Genomic DNA, 15,065 nt, shown 5'->3' with positions numbered 1-15,065 from the left:
TGAAGGGGACCTTCAGCTCAGACTCCTCCTTGTTTATCATTTGGAGAACCCCCAAGCATTGGCAGGGTATGTGAAGGAGAACCGTGGGGTTATTTCAGAGTAACTCCAGGGCTCGGCTAACCTCCACATTCTGCCACTCTTATGTAGCAGGATACCTGTCCCCCCACCTGCATGACTATGCCAGCTGGATCAGTCTGGCAAACCATTTCCTTCTCATGGTGGACAAGACCCTGAGCCACCCTGACAGCATGGAGGACTGAGTGGATATCAACACAACATCATTGCTCCAACCAAAGGACCCAGATGTAATCGCCACTTTCAAAGCCCATTATCTTTGCCGCACTATGGAGCAAATGGTGAGGGCAAGTGACTTGGGAGACTAATGCAGTGCAGCATTTCTAGAAGAAATATAATATCAAGAACACCACTGACAGCTTCACAGCAGTGTGGAAGAAGGTGCAGCCAAGCACACTGAATTCTATTGGGCGAAAAGTATGACCAGAGTGTGTGCACTCCTCACGGGGTTCCTGGCGGTGGAGAACGTCTAGCATGAAATCCTCAACCTCTCATACGAGGTGAGGTTTGAGGAGGTCAACAAAGATGTTTAAGAGGTCCTGGATAGCCACACTGACCACCTCGTGATAGAAAAGCTCGCTGAACCAAGGAAACTGGTAGCAGAGGCACAGAAAGTTGGAGAGGACGGCAGGGAGGATGAGCCCCTTCGTGTTCTCGATATAAAGACCTTGAAGGAGTTCCCTAGCAAAGATGGATAAGGCAATTTCACACATCCAGGACAAGGACCTGAACCCAGTGAGGAGTGACGCAGTGACATGCATCATAGAGCAACACTTAAGGCCGTACAGGGAGCTCTTGGCAGCTAAGAAAAAGGCAGCCCAGCAGACCACCACTTCCTCCTTTCCCCTTGCCACCAGCACTGAGGAAGAGCTAAGGCCATCAGTGAGTGAGGTGCAAATGCTACATCCTGCCTTACCTGCCACCACTATGTCTGTCTCATCTTTATTGCCACCTGACTCACTCCTGTACTACCCCGTCACCACACCGCCATGCTGCCCTGCTGCCACACCATCACACTCTTCCATGGCCTCACTGCTGTGCTCTCCATTGGCCTCACTGTATTGCTCTCTCATGGCTTCAATGCATTGCTCTCCCTCAGCCTCACCGCTTTGCTCTCTCTCGGCCTCACTGCATTGCTTTCCCTTGACCTCACAGCCTCACTCTCCATGTCTCCTTTCACCTCCTCTTGAGGACCTCAAGTGAATGTCCAGGCCCTTCAGCTGTACCCCAGCCTCAGGGGCTACCCTTGGTGACAGTTCGAATTGGCCTAGGACATACGTCAGGTGGGTGAGAGAGGTTTTTTTTTTTTTTTTTTTTTTTTTTTTAGGTCTTGTGGTCATAGGCCCCCCTCCCTGTCCCCATTGAGCCAGTGTTATATCAACCTCGTTATATAATACATCTCAATGCGACGGATTTTCGCTTGATGCATTATCATTCTGTATCGAGGCATGACTGGATTCAGGAGATTACGAAATCTTGCTAAACTAAGCTGTAGCCTAATAACTGGGCAAGCAGGAATTTCACATCCAGAGTTAGTAAACCCGTAAGTGTAACTGAATCTATGGAAGCTTATCACTGCCACCTCTGCACAAAATTCAGGTATGAGGCAATAAGCCATATGGCATTAAATTTAGGTCTCGTTAGGTTAGACCATTGTTTAATCACTTCACTGAGTACACAGCTCAGGAGACTTTTTTGAAGTGGAGAGTTGAATATAGCATTCAATAATGTCTTCACTATAACGCTTTCATTATAAATATACTCCAACAGAATACTGTAAAATACAAATACATCCTCAGACTAGAGAAAGCTCATGGCAATTTGACAGCATTCATTCTCATAATTCAGTTTGCCTTTCCTTCTTGTCGATTTTTATTCCTGAAAGTGAAGCCTTGATGCGGCCAACCCAGAAAAAGTTTTCAGACCCATCTGTCTGTTATGTACAGACTGCAATTGTAAATCAATAGTTGAGGTGTGAAATAAATCCTCTTCAGCTGATGCTGAGCCCTAGTCTTAATGGTCAGCATGCTCAGGCCAACCCTAAGATCATAGCGACCATAAAAAGATCTAGATCAGTAAGGAGGAAATACCCAAATGATGTCATAGGTATGTCACAGTTAGCCAGCCAACCACCAGTTTCAACCCCTCTCCCCGTCTCAGTCTCCACCCACCTACATACAGTATTTGATTTTTTTTCTGAGAGGCAAATAATTTTCTCTTTATATACTAAAGGATTAACATACATATTAATACCTCCCCGTGAAAGATTCACAGTATAATAGTAGCTGCCAAACCTAATATCAATGGAAAACTTAGAATCCCGTGCACACAGCAATGATCATATGAGACTTGGTTGTTATAGGACCCCAGCTTGGCAACACAGCTAGTGTTGCTACATTTTATTCATTTCCTTACATGATGTTTTCCATTAATATCCACCAGTACAATGTGTTCTTTGTAGTTTATTCTTGCCGCTACCAGACGATTTTAACAATCTAGAGAGCTTCCAGGTAATATTTAATTTCTTCTGTTCTGTTTCATGTACCGTAATGTGATATAACAGCGGTAAGAATTTCGTGTGTTAATATTATGACAACCTAAACGTTATCCCTTCCATAGAAACATGAATAATAAGCCAAAATAAAATTTATTACACTTAACGATGAGTATGATTACAGAGTAGACGTATTCATCTTACTGAAATGTCTTGGCGGTATGTGGTGGCGACCATCATTTACTTGCTGTAGTGCTGTAAAATGCGCGCTCCCGCTGCCGGACCCCCCGCCCCGCTACGGAGCTGCAGCCCCATCCCCGCCCCAGGAGGACACCACAGAGGGCCAGGTAAACGAGACGCAGGCCCAGAGCGAGACGGGCTCAGGTGTGCCCCGACCTTGTGTCCCTCTTCCCCTCAACCGGACCAACCACGACGTCGCAGGAATGCGAGACTTCTTCTCGGCCGGACGAACCATGACGTCGCAGGAATGCAAGACTGCTTCTCGGCGGGACCAGCTCTCGTCAGGATCGGGGTGGGACTGCTCCAGATACAGTCCCAGGCAGCACCGCGGTAACGGCCGCTGTACGTACCGGGGAAGGGACTACCACTGTACGCCCTTCTGCTGCAGCCACATCTGGAGCCCTCCTCGGTGTGACGGCCACTGTACGCACACCGACAGGTAAAGGCAGGAGTGGAACCGCGACGATGGCCACTGTACGCGTCGGGGAGGGAACAGCCACTATACGTCCCTCATCCACCTCCTCCTCCTCCTACGGGAGTAGCACAGCGGTAACGGCCACAGGACGTACCGGGGAGGGAACGGCCACTGTACGTCCTTCATCTGCCTCTTCCTCCTTCGGGAGTAGCCCTGCGGCCATGGCCACTGTACGCGCCGGGGAAGGAACGGCCACTGCACATCCTTCTGCTGCTAGCCCAAGGGACTGTGGAACCACGACGACAGCCACTGTACACGTTGGGGAAGGGACAGCCACTGTATGCCCTTCGCCCACAGTTACGAGGGTTCTCCCGGAGAAGAAGGTCCCTTGCACGGCCCACTCTCCACCCTGCGGCTGCGTGGGACGCCCTTCTGTCCCTCCCTCCAGGTGTGGTTCCCCGGAGGTGCTGCCATTCCAGGAGTGGTAGCAAGGTCCTGTCGCTAAAGGCAGGGTTCACACCCTCCAGCTTGCCCCTGGACGACGCCGGGTCCAGACGGATGCCCCGCAAGCGAGGTGCTGCGGTCAACCCCTGACGGCGACCCAACCTAGAGGCGACCGCAGTCCCAGGCCTCCCAGGGCCAGCCCTCGGACCCCAGGGCGGGACTACTCACCGTCGGCCCTCCACCCGGAGCGAGAAACGGCAGGCCTGACTCCTGACACTGTTTGGCCCCAGCCCCGAGGGTCCCTCACCAGGTCGAGGCCCTGACAGGAAAGGGCCTCCATGCACCCCAGACCAGAAACGCGCCCGGACCGTGACGTCTCCGAGAGCTGTCCCATGCCTTCTGCAGGAGGGGTCACCAGTAGGGCTCCCTCCAATTCCCAGGCACCACCTCAAATGAGCCCAGACTCCGACAGTCCAGTGACGACACAACAAGACCTCAGTGTCGTGTTAGAGACTCAGTAGTGACAGTGACTGTGTGTGTTATTTAAACAGTGAGACAGGAACACCACCCGTAAAGTGTCTCTACCTCAGTCCACTCAGAGTGCTGTGTTAGTACCTAAGCACCCCAGAACCAAAGTAATATACTAGTGTGTGGCGATACTCAAGTGCAAAGAGACCAGTGTACCAAGCAAAGTCCACGTGACCAAGCATATGAACAGTGTCACCATACCTATGTGATATTCTCTTGTGTAATAACTCAGGTGTAAGCACAGTGCATATACCAATATTAACTAACCTGTCACTATACCCGATCCACATTCAGTGTACCATTGAATGTATATTGTAAGGAAGTTGGATTAAGGCAATATATGTGTTAAGGTGTCCTGCCGAGTTTTTATGCTCTGTTCCTTTGTAAGTGTTCTATTTCCGGTCTAGAAAGAGGACCCCGCTCAGTCGCTGGTGTCTTTAGAACAAGAAGTCGGTCAAAAAACATCCAGCATAACATGCTGCCTATTACTTCAGTAGGTGACTCTACACTGAGTAAGCTTAATTGTTTCATGTAACCCAAGAATTAAAGAAACCATTTACAACGCTGGATATTAACTATATAATGACCAGATAATGGGGTGATGCGCCTACGATTACTGTGGTGCCCCTAGCTGGTAAGTTAACTAGTTGGAGACGCAAATACGGCTTGCGTCCAGAGACCCAAATCTCCACACTACTCCCTGCACCTCACTATGGTGAGACGTTGTCCACCGCATAAGGGAACATGGGTTCGCTGCACGGGACAAACTTGCAGGGGCCATGGCTTGCCTGCAGTCGATGTGTCTGCTCGGCCACACACATTGGAGTTGTTCTACTACTTCTGCTGCTGCTACTACTACTGGGATGCCTAGCAGATGGTATTTATTATGACTCGTCGTTGGAATTTCAATCTGGATTGTTAGTGACCTATGCTTAAAATGTTAAATCGCAAAGAGGAACGCAAACCCACATTTTTCTCTTGTAATTTTCGGTGCACTTGTAGCTATTAGTTTTGGTCGCCCTGCACCCCACATTACTAGTGCAGTCAGCGACGATACTGGAGGGACAAACTTTATTTCATATTACCCTCGTGCTTCAGGAATCGGTGTTAAAAATAGGGAGCTTGCATTGCACTTAGCGGTTTACTGTTTAAGCATACAACCATTAGTTTCTAAGGTTAAGAATAATTTGTTGTTACTGCCATATGGCTTCCGTAAAAATGGACTACACGGAGATCCATCCATCCATCATCCAATCCTACGTTGCCCCATGAGGAGCGTAGGAGCCCGGGGCTAGACAGTTGGTCCTGACATTTAAGACGAGAGTGACCAGCTTCACTCATCTCAGGGTGGCAGTACGTGAGCAATAAACCCCAGCCACCCCTTGGATATAAACCTACACCGGCTCAATCCGATTGGAGAACAATAGTTACCCACTCAACCACCAGGTGCCAAAATTTGGTTATATGGTTACCACCCAGCGTAGTAAATGGTTTCCTGGTGTACAGGAAACCATTTGGCTCGTCACTCAGTGTAGGGTCACCCACAGGCAGAAGGAGGAAAGATTGAAGGAAAGAAAGACAGAAGAGGGAGTGTAAAGTCACCTGTAGGCAGAAGGACGAGGAAAGACTGAAGGAAAGAAAGACAGAAGAGGATGGACGGAAAGGATGGAGGAAAGGAAAGGGCAGACACCTGATAGCAGCACTACATCGAGTGAGTGGATGGTGAGTGCCCCCACCTACCATTACTACACGGAGATATAAAATAAAAAAGCCAGCTATTCGTTTTGGCGCGTCGAGGATTCGTTCCCTCCTCTCGGATCCTGCCAGCGAGTGCGACGGACCTGCATGCAAAATTGGCTTATGGGGCGATGCGACTGTATGGAAGAAGGTGCATAGAAGCCAGCCTCTTCCCTACTCAGAAGTGGGATGCACAAAACACTAACATCACCGTTCAGAGCAAGTTTAAAAAGTTATTGTTATAAATAAGATATACGCAGCATTCATTGGTCCCTGACACTGCTGTCGTATGACACCCCGCAAAGAAACACTGCGTAGGCTAATTGGTGGCATGCTAGTTGTACCAAGCGTCTCCTATGATGCCTCATAATTGCGATAACCAGATATGCCTGGAACATATTGTACGAGGCTGTACCTGGCCACTATCCGAAATGATTTCAGTGCAAATGCTTGACTCTGGTAGAACTTTCTATGAATTTGTCCCCCATGGCTTTTGGTACTAAGGACAACAAAGGCTGGCTGGTTGTGAGAAGTTTGAGAAAGTTAAAAAATACTGTGTTCAGAATTCAGCAAGAAGGGTATTGCGGGTGTTAGTATTCCAGTGCTGGTGGCAAGGCTATGAATAATGACCACCGTCTTGTGGGCCAGCACTAGGAACTCATTTTCTTTTCTTCCACACAGAGTTTGGTCCCATGAAAAACATCCAGAATTTTGGTACAAACGCTGTCAAAAAAAAATAATAATAATAAAATAAATAAATAAATCACATGTAAGCTACAGAGAGAAGGACTTGAATAATGCATTGGCAGACTCATCGACGTTAACCCATTCAGTAAAAAAAAAAAAAAAAAAAAAAAAAAAAAAAAAAATCTTTTAGGTTTGATTTTTGCTACGGTTAAACTAATTTTTAAAATAAATATTATGAGAGCCTTCCTGTCGTGAGGGTATTACAAGCTACAGTAATATCTTGATCAGGACGCTTCGTAGCTTTTATTCTTTTTTTTCGCCAGACTATTTTAGGGCAGAAGATCCCTTATAGTGAATGGCTCATTTTTAATGCTATGAAGAGCGAAGGTGTTGGCAAGTCCCTAAATTTTTAGTCATTTTTTTATTTAAAAAAATGAAATTCTCTCTCTCTCTCTCTCTCTCTCTCTCTCTCTCTCTCTCTCTCTCTCTCTCTCTCTCTCTCTCACACACACACACACACACACACACACACACACATATAGCCTACTGATTCCCTTTCTCTGCTGAGTTTATGTGGCTATTTGGCACGCATTCTGATCGTACCCAGTGCCCGCAAGTGTTCCAAGAATCTGCTGTGGTAGTTATTGTACTCTTCTGGCTCTGCCCATAACGTTCTGTGTAATAATAATATAATGATAATAATAATAACAGTAGTAATACCAAATTGAAGCTTGCATGCACTTTTACCCTTCCGTTGAAATAATTACCGCTGTATGCGCTTCCCTTGCTCAAAAAGCATGTAGAGCTACGGCACTGTAATATTTGAACTCTCAGTAGACCCTGGTAGCCATCATCATCATCATCATCTTTCTAACTGTATTCCCACTATCATGAACCCCCTCAGTCAGAGTGCGTCATTTTAATTCAATTCTTACATTTACCAGAATACTTTTTAAAACCTAGAACACCCTATAGTAATGAAGGTACTTGATGCACGTTAAGTACTGCTTAACCCGTGTCCTGTGTGCAGGAAGATTGTCTGATGGAAGCAAGAATATAACAGCGCAGGCTAAGGGGGCTAATTGTGTGGTTAATCGAATACCATATCATCATCATCACCACCACCACCACCACCACCACCACCACCACCACCACCACCACCACCACCACCACCACTACCACCACCACCATCGTCCTACATCATCATCATCTTACAGTCATCTTCATCATCATCCTACAATCACCTTCACCACCGCCATCATCACCACCACCATCACCAACATCGTATTCCCACAAATATGAATGTATTGGGTGGATTCCCAAAATAGGAAAAAGTAAAAAAAAAAAAATACAAGTAGAGAAGTGTATCATTAGAGTGACAATCTAGACCATACTTCCGATCACCTAAAACTTCTCTTGTCGGTGTATCTGTTGAATTTGCATTTTCTTATATTTTTGGAGGATAGATATTATAATTAGAGGGTGGAAGGTCCGAGAGGTATAAGGATAGATGGATGAAAAGATGGCTGTATGGATGAATGAACAGAAAGGTGGATGGATGGAAGGAGAGATGGACGAACAGACAGACAGATCGATCGAAGGATGGATGCACAGATGGAAGGAGGGAGGGACAGCTAGGACTGTTGGGTGGATGGTCAAAATTGATGAATCGATGAACAGTTAATGGATGGACAGAGAGACTGGTGGATAGTCAGATAGGTAGATGGATGGATGAATGAACAGATATAAGCAGAATGGTACTGATAGCTACAGTTAATGAACAGACATAGATAGGTGATAGATGCTGTTAGAGAGATAAATATGAATCCAATTAGTGCAGCTTACGTGAGGCAGCCATTCGCTAGATCATTACGAAGGTATTTGGATCCATTAAATAAATTACGTTGAAGCTGCAGGTGTGTGTGGGTGCTATTAAGGTTCACACGCGTGCTGCAGTTACGGCTGTACTCATATATTTCCAATAACACCCACATTCAGTCAGTCGTCTCACTCATGGGCGCAAGCGGTGCTGAATGATTTTATATATATATATATATATATATATATATATATATATATATATATATATATATATATATATATATATATATATATATATGAGGGGGGGGATACTTATAAGGAGAAAATGGATATAAATCGGGTGGCGACAAGGATACCTGTGTGTTTAACTTTTGAAAGACTTTTCGAACTGGAGGGGTTAGATGTAACCTTTATCAGATCACTACTAGGGGCTCTCGTAAACTGAAAAAAAAAAAAAAATGTTTACCAGTAACAAAGGTAACTGAATAAAAAATGCCACCATACTAAAGACATTAAGGTCCAAACGTGTGCTGCAGTTATGGCTGTGATCATAATTTCAACGACACCCGCTTTCACACAGTCGCCTCACTCATGGGTACAAGCGCAGCCATTAATTTAGTGCCAGGATGAGGGGACAGGGAGCATCCTCAGCCCACCAGAATACGGGAGTTATAGTCGGTTTGCTTGCACCTGACGGAACTGGGCCCCTCCCACAATTTGAATACTAATTCGCGATTTCTTACAATTTAGTGAGTCGTAGTTATGAGACAGAGATTAGTCTCCTTGGCTATTTGTCAAGTCGACCTTCCAGTCTGATTGCATCTGATCATCAACTGACCTCAAAAGAGTTAAGAATCTTTGTCAGGGTAGAACAAACAAGCTGTACTTAGGCGTTCAATTATGTGTAGCTACAAAAGAAAAGTCCACCCCAGCAACACTGAAAACTACCACATTGACACCCTCTTGTATTGTGTTCATGTTGGCTCTAGGCTACTTATATTAGCCTCGGAGAGACTTAGAACTAGAGGTGTTATATTGAGCCTAATTGAATAAAACTGTCTTGGAGTATAGTGCGTTTGTTTAAGCTGCAAAAGCTTTTATATTCGTTTCAGCTCAACTGATGGAAGATCTATTTGACCTAGAACTAGTGACTCTTCCTGCCTCATAACTAAGGCTCATCCAGTTTTGTATGCTGGATGTTTTTAGGGCGACTTCTTGTCCTAAAGACACCAGCGACTGAGCGGGGTCCTCTTTCGAGACCGGAACTAGAACACTTACAAAGGAACAGAGCATAAAAACTCGGCAGGATACCTTAACACATATATTGCATTAATCCAGTTTCCCTTACAATATACATACAATGGTATACAAGATGTGGAACGGGTATAGTGACAGGCCAGTTAACAATGGCACATCACGTCACACATACACTGATAACACCCGAGTTATTGTTCATTGCCAGACGCCATAATCCCACATGGGGTGGCCAAGGACTTAGAATTATTTGTTTTACAGGGAGGGGCACTAATCCTTCACCAACCCACTTGACACGTAGGGAGTCGAGTTATTGTACAGGAGAATAATACAGAGGGATGGTGACACAGTTCATACAGTCCTATTTCCTCAGTCCTTATATAGTATACTGGTCTGTTGAACTTAGGTATCGCCACAGCACTTGTATATTACTCTAGTCCTGGGAACTTAGGCAACGACACAGTATACTGGGTACGTTAGGTTAGAGACACTTCCAATGTTGGTATTCATTCCCTCACTGTTTTTACAATATACAGGCACTGTCACTTCATGTCCTTGGTACAACACTGAGATCTCACTGTGTCGTCACTGGGCTGCCGATGTCTGGGCTTAGTCAAGGTGGCGCCCGGGAGTCAGAGGGAGCCCTACAGGTGAGTTCTTCCGCAGTAGGCACGGGACTGCTACTAGGGGCGTCACAGCCCGGGCACGTTTCTGGTCGGAGGTACAGGGAGGCCCTCTCTTGTCGGGGCCTCGACCTGGGGAGTGGCCCTCGTGGCTGGGGCCAAACAGAGTCAGGAGCCTGGCCTGCCGCTTCTTACTCCAGGCGGAGGGCCGACGGTGAGTGGGGCCAGGTCGGCCCTACCCTGACGGCCGAGGGGTGTCCCTGGGAGGCCGGGGATTGCGGTCGCCTCTAGGCTGGGGTGCCGTCAGGAGCTGGCTGCGGCACCTCGTCCTTGGGTCGTCCTGGGGCAGGCTGGAGGGCGTGGATCCCGCCTTCAGCTATCGGACCTCGCCACCACTCCTGGAACGGCAGCACTTCTGGGAAACCACACCTGGAGGGAGAGACAGAGGGGCGTCCCGCACGGCCGCCGGGCGGAGGGTGGGCCACGCCAGGAACCTTCTCCTCCAGGAGAACCCTCGGGACTGTGGACGAAAGGCGTACAGTGGCCGTCCCTTCCCCGGCACGTACAGTGGCCGTTGCCATGGTTCCACAGTCCCTTGGGCTAACAGCAGAAGGACTTACAGTGGCCGTTCCTTCCCCGGTACGTACAGTGTCCGTTATCGCGGTGCTGCTCCCAAAGGAGGAAGAGGCAGATGAGGGACGTACAGTGGCCGTTCCCTCCCCGGCGCATACAGTGGCCATTACCGTGGTGCTACTCCCGTAGGAGGAGGAAGAGAAGGTGGATGAGGGACGTACAGTGGCCGTTCCCTCCCCAACGCGTGCAGTGGCCGTCGTCGCGGTTCCACCTCTCCTGCCTTTGCTTGTCGGTGCGCATACAGTGGCCGTCACACCGAGGCGGGCTCCAGATGTGACTGCAGCAGAAGGGCGTACAGTGGCCGTCCCTTCCCCTATATGTACAGTGGCCGTTACCGCGGTGCTGCAGGGGGAAACAGCTGAAGGGCGTACAGTGGCCGTCCCTTCCCCGGTACATACAGTGGACATTACCGCGGTGCTGCCTGGCGCTGTATCTGGAGCAGTCCCACCCCGATCCTGGCGAAGGCTGGTCCGGTCGAGATGTAGTCGCCCATCACTGCGACGTCGTGGTTGGGCAGATTGAGGGGGAGAGGGACACAAGTTCGGGGCGCACCTGAGCCCTTCTCGCTCTGGGCCGGCGTAGTGTCCACCTGGCCCACTGTGGTGTTTTCCTGGAGTGGGAGTGGGGTTGCGGCTCCGTAGTGGGGTGGGGGGTTTGGCGGCGGGAGCGCGCATTTCAAGTTTCGTTCACCCACGACTGAGTATTCAAATCGTGGAAGTGACCCAGTTCTGTCGGATAAAATTTTACGATTTATATAACAAGATCGAAACATAGGTGTCACCGTACCGAAGAGATTATGATCCAAACGTATGATGCAGTTGGTTAAACTCATTTTTAACGACACTTGTTAATAAAGGAATCTGGACAGTCAGTAGTTAAGCGATAAGTATACAGCACATATATATTTCGTCACAGGTTAACCTGATAGCCGTAGCCATTGCGAAGGGAAGTCAGAAGATTCAAATTCAGGAACCCGAGCGAGTAAGGTTGTTAGGCACGTGGACGCAACAATCAACTTTGGCTTGGGAATTAGTATAGGCAGAGGGAGGATGCGGAGATGGGCTTGCTGTCAGAAGCTCAAACAGCCAAGCCATTCAGAAATTGGTGAAGCTTTGAGCAGGAGACATAGTTCATGCTACAGCCAGACGAGTTTATTCAGTTTAGGGCAAATCTCTCTTAGAAAAGAAATTCGAACGTGTCTCCATTCACCTTTTATTTTTTATTTTTATACCGCTACAGCCAAACGATTTTATTGCTCCAAGCGGAATCCCTGTCGTAATAAATGGATTAAATTGCCCTATATGTACTGCACAGCTCTAACGAATACGAATTTAAACGGAATACGAACGCGATCATTAGTGGCACAGGATGGTTCGGCAACAGAGGCAGTTCGGAGCCAGTGAGCGAGTGGGGCCGAAACACACGCTCTGGCGAATCCATCCAAGCTACAGCTGGGATCAAGGGAGGCAGGATTCGTCACTCAAAGATTCGGCTCGGTCTGGGATTGGAAAGGTTAGTGACAGTTAGTATTGTGATTTTCTGTAATTGTTTGGGATGATGATGATGGTGATTATTTTTTAGTGTTTTAATTAGTTTTTGTTAGCAGTTAGTAGTAACTTTTATTTAGTTACTATTTTATTTTATAGTCGTTTATCGGTAATTTATTCAACTTTCTCTTATAACCAACATATTTAACTAATTTATAAGATTACCGTAATATTTATAAAGAACTATCTATCTATCTATCTATCCATCTATCTATCTGTCTGTTACATGACGCCTCGTCCTGTGAGGGGTGGACTCGACAAAAGAAGCCCCAAGCATATGCGCGTTTACTCCAACCAGAATATCCACAACTTCTTTCAGCACAGTTGGTACCCAGATGTAGTAAGGCTGGAGGGCTGTTTTGACTTGTAACCAAGGAGACTCAGCCGAGCCTCATAGCTAAAGATCATCGAATTTCCTGCATCCACGAGTTAGTACCCAAGTTGTGGAGTGACCCAGTTCCTCTAGGTGAAAACACAATGAACATAGTACGAGTAAACAGAGGGAAATACCTGGGTCCGTATTCACTGGATGCTCCCTAACCCCTTTTCCATAGGGATTTATTTTGCTTATTTTACTTTACTGCTCTGTTTTGAATCATACATGCCCTTCTAATATTGCCATACTCTGCATAAATAAAGCGCAAAGGGATAGTGACCACCCATATCCAAAAATAAATCGCTAAAGAAGAGGTACTACGGAGCCTCCTTACCCTACGAGAATACCGGCCCTGGAGGTCCTTTGGCAGCGTCAGACAGTAGACAGATTTTATAATACTCAGTCCCTTCACTACGAGGACATATTTTTATTTATTTGAGCGCTCTCCAGACGATATAGTTAGGTTTAGAGAGTCTTTGGCGCGCATTCTCTTCCTTAACGATTTATTTTCCAAACTACTCATAATCCCCTGGGTTGCTTCTTATGTCTTTTCAGTATCGACATAGATTGCGTGAATAACACACAAGTATAGGGTAACGGAGCAGAATCGGAAATAAGTCGGTATGGAGGAGGCGTTACTAAGCTTCCGAACCTTACCAGAATACCGCCTTTTGTAACTAGAAGGGTTAGGTACAGCCTTAATGAACAACAGAGGATTTCCTAAGTCATATCTAGTGTCGTTTATATTTCATTTAATTAGACCGAGAGTTTCGTCCTTTGGCAGCTTATTTCCCGTAGCTCAGTGGGAGAAAAAGACAGTACTACGGCTCTACATCCTTTCCATAGCACTTCTTCGCGACTCGCACCTTATTCTAGTGTTCGTCTCTTGGTTATAGTTCAGCACCCAAAATGGAGGGAAGGGAAGTTTACGCCTAGTTAAAGTGAAAGGAGTATAGTTTATATTGAGAGATATAATCGGGTTGCAGGGGTTAAAGTATGCGCGTAGCAAAGTCGCCATGGTAAGTTTTTTTTCTTTTTTACTCTGTGGTTCTAGTGTTTATTTAATTCTCTCTCTCTCTCTCTCTCTCTCTCTCTCTCTCTCTCTCTCTCTCTCTCTCTCATTCACTTTCACACACTAAATACGCCCCAATCTCCTCGTGACCAACCTCATCTTTAAACGATAAGGAATTTTGTCTTGCTTTGTCTTATCGCGGCTCGGGATGTGATTATGCAAATGAGAGAGAGAGAGAGAGAGAGAGAGAGAGAGAGATTAACCTAAGCTAAGGAGATGGTAACCTGTGAATGTGTTTGTGTGTTCTTACCTAATTGTTCTTACCTAATTGTATCTTTACAGGAATGAGTCAAGCTCGTACTGTCCCGTGTCTTAAACCATATTTATCGTACATATCCTTAAATTTGTGAATTGTTTTGGCACACACTATTTCATTCGGTGGTGCATTCCATTGATCAATTGCTCTGTTTGGGAAACTGAATTTCCTTACGTCTTTATCACCTCTCTTCTTATGCAGTTTTTTGCAGTGTCCTCTTGCTGATGCTTCTCCATATGTTAAGTAATCATTTATGTCTATTTTCTCCTTTCCTGATATGCACTTATATAGCATTATCATGTCACCTCTTTTCCTTCTCTCCTGTAGTGTTGGTAGATTCAGTTTATTTAGTCTTTCTTCGTAGCTTAGGTCCCTTAAGCTTGGTATCCATCTTGTAGCGGCCCTTTGAACTTTTTCAGTCTTGTCTATATGCGTTTTGAGATGAGGACTCCAGACTACTGATGCATAAGCCAGAGTTGGTCTAATGAATGATGTTATTATCCTTCTTAGCATGTCTTCATTTATGTATGTGAATGCTATTCTCATATTTGCAAGCAGTGTATACATGTTCCGCACCTTCTCGCTGATGTGGTCAGCTGGAGATAGTCTGTTATTGATAATCACACCTAGATCTTTCTGTCTTTCTGATGTGTATAGGGTTTTATTTCCTAACTTATAATCCCAATCAGGTCTTTTTCCACTTTTACCAAACTTGATTACATGACACTTGTCCACATTGAATTCCATTTGCCATGTACTACTCTATTCATGAAGTTTATTTAATTCTTCTTGTAGCTCCCTACAAGAGTCTGTGCTAGTAATTCTCCTTTGTATTTTTGCATCATCTGCAAACATATTCAGAT

This window comes from Coenobita brevimanus, chromosome 100 (genome assembly GCF_032717465.1).
Source record: "Coenobita brevimanus isolate Jiangsu-jjx chromosome 100, ASM3271746v2, whole genome shotgun sequence".
Taxonomy (NCBI): domain Eukaryota; kingdom Metazoa; phylum Arthropoda; class Malacostraca; order Decapoda; family Coenobitidae; genus Coenobita; species Coenobita brevimanus.
This window is presented reverse-complemented; position numbering follows the sequence as displayed.